Consider the following 7,244-nt stretch of genomic DNA (forward strand, 5'->3'; position numbering starts at 1 on the left):
AAATCCAGCCCCAAATGACTGCAGAATGAATATGAAGAAGAGTAAAATTTCAATCTTTCTCCCCCATTAGGTATCATTCTTTGACACAAAAGGCTTCTTATATGACAATTAAGACATACCTACTACAAATTTAGAGAACAGTGGTGGTTTAGTAATAGCATTGTCACCTTCCATGCAGGAAGCCCAGCTTCGTTCCCCGGTCACTGACCTCAAGCAAAGTCGTCACAGATCTGTCAGTGGAAGCTTGTACATTGATGTGATTCTAAATAGGTTTCAGCAGAGCTGCCAGACCTAAACAGACAAGAAAGAAAGGGCTGGCAATTTACTTCAGAAAACCAGCCAATGAAAACTCCATAGGTCACAGTAGTTCGATCCCATTATACATGGTTTTGCCATGATTCTAGGGCCAATGCCATGGCAGCTGACAACAGCAACTACAGATTTAAGTCTGGTCTTTGAATTTCATTTAGGTCTTCTCAGAAACTCATACATGTCTACATTTCCTTGGATGGCATCTTTCATCCTGGAAGATATTTTACTGCAGTCCTTCTTAATTTATTTTTGCTCCAAGAGTGTCACCATTTTCACAGATTTTGCTCTGTGTGTTAGAGTGTATGTGATAGTTCTGCAAACACTGATGGAAACTAGTTTACTAGTCAGAGATGAAAAAGCAGCAGGACCTATAATTTTCTTCTCTATCCCTTCCTGAATTACACAATGTGTGATGTATGAGCTCACTTTTCAGTGTTCCTTCTTACCCAAAGGCTGGTGTGCTTGCTCGGCTAATTAAGATTTAAGAACTGCAGATACACTGCTGTGATGTGAAATCCAAATCCAACTGAAGATGGTAGAGCAAAAGTTTAAATCTTTGAATGCAGAGAGCTGACTTATTAGTGCACTATTAAGTTAAGCCCCTTTGCCATAATCTCCTGCAGGGTAAAATTCTTCATATTTTTGCATATCTTACTAAAACCTTTTCCATTAAAAACACAATAAAGAGTTGCAATACTAATGCAAAAGCAATCAGCTATAGTCTATGTAGTTCTTTCATTAAATATTATAACATCAAAGGTGATAAGTATATCAATAAATGAGGAAAATGGCAGTTTTCATTTTTACAAGCTAACCTGTTAGTAGCATGTTAGGCTTTCTAATGTGACTAAGGTTAAAAACAATCTATATTTCTCCTGTAACTAGAATAATGTTCATTCCAAATGAAGCTTTTATTGCTAAGAAAACAAAGTCTGTTCTCCTTCTTGAATTCACTTAATTACTGCCATACATAAAAACCTCAGGGTGTTTAGTTATGTATTCTATGAATAATTCCTCCCACGAATAATACATCTCCTTCCTAAAACAAGGTCTACTCTATACAAAAGTAGGAAACCTTTTTAATTGTTTTCTTCTTACTATATAATAATTGTGTAGGGAAGTTATGATTAAAGATTTAATTTGCTTTCTAGTGACAAGTGTAAGATAAGGAAATATAAGTAAAAAGATAGAAGTAAATATAATTTCTCAAAACAAGTTGTATGTGTGTGTATATGTGAGTGTGTGTATCAGACTGGAAGTATTCTGTGTGTGTGTAGATTGTGTATGAATGTAGGTAAATAGTGTATCTATAGAATATGTGTGTATATGTGTCAGACAAGATGGTTCTTAGGTGGATATCTATTTAGACTGTTGCAGGAAGCAACATGCAAATGAATAATGTTCTAAAGTGCTTTCCTTTTCTTTAGAAATATAAGGGTTATTTTAATTGTGCTTAGTGAAGTGCATAGGCCAGAAAACAAGTACCATTTCCATTGCTTTTTATTTTGTAACATGGTAAGTGCCCACAAAAAGCATTCCGATCTCACCATAAATTACTTTCAGTTCTTAATGTTTATGGTTCAAATAAATACTCATTACTTCCACCTGAAATTACCAGATAGATCTTTTCATTTTCATAAAATTAATGACCATTTGTTTTAAATAGAGTTAATAGTTATGTTTCATCTCCAGAATTTCTAAAGCTAACCAGAAAGATAGTCAAATATTTGCTTATCAAATATGTCTTTTTCATTACTTAAATTATGGGCTATGGAAATACTGATAATTTCCTCCTTTTTTTTTTTTTTTTTTGGCCCTTTCCATTCATGAACTATCATTTTGAAATTTTAGAAGTCCTTCACAAATTGCTTAGATGTTATGGGAGCTCTGGGGCGTAGTGCCTAAGACACTTGACTGCAAACCAGAGGCTGGCTGTTCAAACCCATCAGCCATTCCTCAGAAGGAAGATTGGGCAATCTACTTCTGTAGTGATACCACCTCAGAAACACAAGGAAGAGTCTCTATGAATTGGATCCAACTCAACAGCAGTGCATTTCTTTTTATATGTTATAATTATTTCCACCAATACCAGTGGCCATAGATTCAATTTCTACCCATGGTGATCCTATGTATGTCAGAGTGGAACTGTGCTGGATAGGGTTTTCAATGGCTGATTTTTAGAAGTAGACCACTTTATCTTTGTTCTGAGCACCTCTGGGTGGACTCAAGCCTCCAGTCTTTCAGTTAGTAGCCAAGCCCACTAACTGTTTGAACCACCAGGGACCGAATTTATTCCCACAACAAATATTTATTTAATGCCTGTTACTTCCAGTTACTTGGCTATGAATTTAGATTCAATACTAATAACTAGCACTTATCTAGCACTTAGTAAGTACAAAGCTTTCTTCTAAGTGGTGGCCAACTTTTCATCTGGCCAAAGTAGCTAAGAATGGTTTTTACATTTTCAGTTTTGAAAAACAAGAAACAGATAAACTAGAAAAGCCAAGAAGAATATATGACAAAAACTGCAAAATGTAAACCATTTAGCACCTGGCACTTTACTAAAAAAAACTAAAGTTTTCCCACCATGTTCTAAATTTTTAACATATGTGAACTCCTTTCATACTCACAATCCTAGAATTAGTCTCATTTTATAGATTAGGAAATTGAGTCACAAAGGGGTTAAAGCCTTTTTCAAGGTCATCTACATGATATGTATGTTGCATGTGTGTCTCTTGTATGCATGTGTGTGTGTGTGAAAGTGTGTGTATGAATAAGTATATATTTATACAAATACAGCATATAATTTTATTTCTGGAAATGTTAGTCCTTACTATATCGCTTAAAATCAAAATATTAATTTTCAAAAGTAATTTTATTATGCATTATTCTCATATTTAAGTTCAGTTATCATGACTCATTCTAACAAAATTCAACTCTATCAGTACTTTCTGTAGGGATCTGAGTTTTATAGTTTTTATTTAAACTCATAATCTATACATATTTTGTTTTATAAAGTACAAAAATCTTCTGATTATAGCACATCATACCCTGGTTTTTTTTGCTAGAAAGTAAACATAGAGGACTTTTTCAGTCTTCTGGAATATGCTTATAATATTTCCTTTTAAATGCTAAACCCACCATGATTGGGGAGCAAGATGGAGTGCTTTCAATACATCTTTCCATAATTTCCATGGTGGGAGCCAAGAGTAAGTGTTTCCTGAATTTAATGACACCATAATTGGAAAAAAGAACCAACAGGCAATGAGAGAGAGGGCAGGAGGAAAATGCCCTGAGACTGTAGCCAAGATTATTTTCTAACTGCCTTGCTGATCACAAAAGGTAAAACTGAGAGAGAGTAAATGCTGTTAAGTGAAATGAATAAAACTTTCCTTGACTGCTGGACCCCCCATAAATACCACGGCTGAAAGGAAATCGTGGCTCTAAATTTTCTGTATTTTATGTCTTTGGAGGTTTTTACTGTAACTCCCACTCCAGATCAGTATGAAAACAATAAAACCTGGCAGTTTCATCATCTGACTTGACCACACAGCTTTTAGAACCTCAGCCACTAAAATGTGTGACCTGAAGTCTTGTTTCCACTACAAAACCTTAAGGAAAATATTTTCAGTATTAAGGGAAATTTCAGAGATAATGCGAAAAGAATTAAATTGGTTTCTTGCATGACCTCCACAGCACTGATGTATTTAAAAACAAATGAAACATTAATTTCTAAATGTAAATGGTGAAAGGGAAATCTTATATGTGCAATTTTTATCTTTGATAAATAAGTTAACAGGTGTCATATGTCCTGTTCTGGTTACCTAGTGCTGCTCTGACAGAAATATACCACAAATGGAATGGACTTAACAAATAGGAGTTTATTCTTACAATTTGGAGGCTTTAAGTCCAAGTTCAAAGTGCCAGCCTCTAGGATCTGGTTGAAAACACCTCAGGCTTGGGCTTCAGCTTTGCCTCCAACTCCCAGCCCACTGAAGCTAGAGGCTTTTTCTTCATTTAGACAGCTAATGGCTGCTGAGGCTGCCAAGCCCAAGGTTGACAAGTAAAAAGTCACAGTCCTGATGTTACCAAACCATTAATTCAAGTCCATTGTAAGTCCCAAGGTTGGCAGAGCATGGCAGGCTGCTGAACAATTACACAGCTACACGCAGGGTCCAAGTGTGCCATAAGCTAGATACTATCCCCAAGGCTTCTTCTTATATACAAGAAACAGACCACATCCCAAAAGCAGCTACTAAGTTGCTTGTGGTAGATCCTACCATGGAGTTCATTGCCAGTCTCATCATGGGGAACAACTACCACCAGCTGCCCAGCCACTCAACCAGGCCCAGCCAAGTTGACAAGGAAATTTAACTACCACATGTCCCAAGGAAGATTTTTTTCAATTGCTTATTTTGCTGTGCATGTGTAACGAATATCCCTTTCTTTCTGAGGAGCATAGGCAGAATTGTTGAATATTCAATATGTTTCAGTGAAATAAGAACTTCTATAGATTAGACACGGCTTCCACATCTAGGCAGTGGTCAATATTTGGATTGATTTGTCCAAACACACTTACAGCTGAAGATTTTACTTAACAAATAGTTAGACAGATTGCACTTAATATGAAGAGTTCCTGGATTAAATATTGACTAAAAAAATGGAAGACCCATAACTAGTTTCTGTATCTCATAAAAATGGTAATGCAACAATTAGCAGGGTCATATTATAAAGCACAGACTTTACTCTAGCTTAATGGATCCAAGGATAAGCATTTATCAGCAAGGAAGGATTTAGCATATAATGACATGTAAATGAATTGATGACTGATCATAAATTAATTTTAGTGCTGAAAAAGTAATAGAGACACAGCAAGATGCCACTTTATCATGGTATTTTACTGCTCAGTAACATTTGAGCAACAATTTAATGTCCTATGTGGATTTCTTCTTTAGCAACCTGAATAAAACTGAGGTATTTTTTTGGCCTTTCAGCAAATTTAAACCTGAGAAATTTGGAAAAGTTGAAAATGCAAACACAAATAAATTTGGTTATGTGACATAAATTCATTTTTCACTAAATGTTTAAATATGTATTGATTGTGTAGGGGCTATAAAGTGTCAAGTTGGTATGCATTGCTTGTAATTTGCAAATAATCCCTAACTGAGCTGTTTTCACATGACGTTCATTTCATTGGTCACCAATTATCACAAAAATTGCCTACATTTTAACGTAAGAATCAATGTCTATTTTCTTCCAATTTTTGTCTTCAAATCATTTCTGATACTAAACGTAAAAGAGAGGAAGAATGGTAGCCACAGAGGTGAAAACAGTACTAGTTAAATAAATTTAAAGTATTTAGCAGCATGGAAAAATGTGAAGTATAACATATCTTCTATACTCTTTATTCATGGAGGATTATCAAATATCTTTAAAAATATTCCTCACAAAAGTACCTATTACATAGTATACACAAGTAGAGATGAGATGGTATGAAAGATAAAGATGGAGAGACAGAAAGACAAGGAAAGAAAGTCTTCTGTTTATGTTTTTGCCCTCCATATTAAAGGCCAAGACAGTGACACTAACATTAGAGTTTTCTCTCTCTTTAGTCTTAGGTGATGAGAATTCTAATTGCGCACCATGCCCAACCTCAGTGGCACACATCTGTTCAACTCTGAAGTCATCTCTCTAGTCCCTTTGCTCTTACAGAGAATGAAATAGAAAGAGTAGGCTGGTGATCTGTTTGTATTGACCAATACCCTCTTGAAGCCCTGTCTTCCATGCCACTTTCTCTTCACAGAGAAGGGGGAAAAAATGTCAGGAAAAACTTGATGGATTAGTGGGATTTCTGAGGGCCTTGCAAGGAACATTAAAAACTGAAAGAAAGAATACAAGTGCAATGGCAGAAAAGTAGATGATTTCCCTTGCCATGGAATTGATTCTTCCCAGATGACCCCAAGTGTGTCAGAGGACAATTGTGCTCCATAGAGTTTTCAATGGCTGATCGTCCAGAAGTAGATCACCAGGCCCTTCTTTCAAGGCACATCTGGATGGACTCAAACTTTCAACCTTACCGTTGGCATTTGAGTACATTACCTGTCTGCACAACTCAGAAACTCCTAGATGATTTGTTTAGGAAATTACAAATCTTTGTAAAAAAAATCCTCATATAAATATTGGACTTGGAGATGAATAGGCATGTTTTTGGAAAATGAAGCTAATGCTGTATGAGGAAACCTCAGAGGATGACATTTCTTTAATGACACTGCCGTGGTGCAGATTTTTGTCCAAAGATTTGCAGTTTGAGTCTGAATTTGTAAATTTACTAGATGCTCAGGCTGAAGTCACATTAGCAACCCAGCTTAAATAAAATAAGCAGAACTAGATATTTCTCAGCTTGCTGTAGCAGGGAATGGAGAATTAAAAAAGAAAAAAAAAAAAGCCCAAATGAGTTAAGATGTGTAAGCAAAAATGAGAAGTAAAAAACAAAGAAAATCATTATTTATTTTTTAACCAGTCTTCAAAATGTAATTTTATTACATTAATTTGTATAAAATATTGATGAAGATCAGTATTAAATTCCATCCAACAAAAATCAAGATACATTCAAATTAAATTTTTACTTTCTCATTTTGGATCATAGCTTTCCTCATTTTCTAAGTACTCAACAAGAGTTACCAAACATAATCTTTATTTTAAAATTTTGTCCAGGAGTAACTATGAAGATACTCTTTCTATAAATAAAATCTAGGATATGGCTAGGAAATTACATATAAAATAGGATCCCATATAGAGTTTACAGTGCATAATGAAAATGTTAAAGACATTTAATTCAATAAATGAATTATGAGTTTCTAACTTCTGGAATTCCACAGTGTAGAAGAAGCTATGTATATGTGTGTGTGTGTGTGTGTAGGAGCTCTGGTGGC

General features: G+C 35.0%; 1 protein-coding gene across 1 annotated transcript in view; it reads left to right on the forward strand.

Annotated features, from left to right (window-relative positions):
- The window catches only part of ROBO2 (roundabout guidance receptor 2), a 933,205-nt gene that overhangs the window by 911,370 nt on the left and 14,591 nt on the right, over positions 1 to 7,244 (forward strand). The window lies entirely within an intron of this gene.

Source organism: Orycteropus afer, unplaced genomic scaffold (genome assembly GCF_000298275.1).
Source record: "Orycteropus afer afer isolate SDZICR_OR568_19922 unplaced genomic scaffold, OryAfe1.0 scaffold00022, whole genome shotgun sequence".
Taxonomy (NCBI): Eukaryota; Metazoa; Chordata; class Mammalia; order Tubulidentata; family Orycteropodidae; genus Orycteropus; species Orycteropus afer.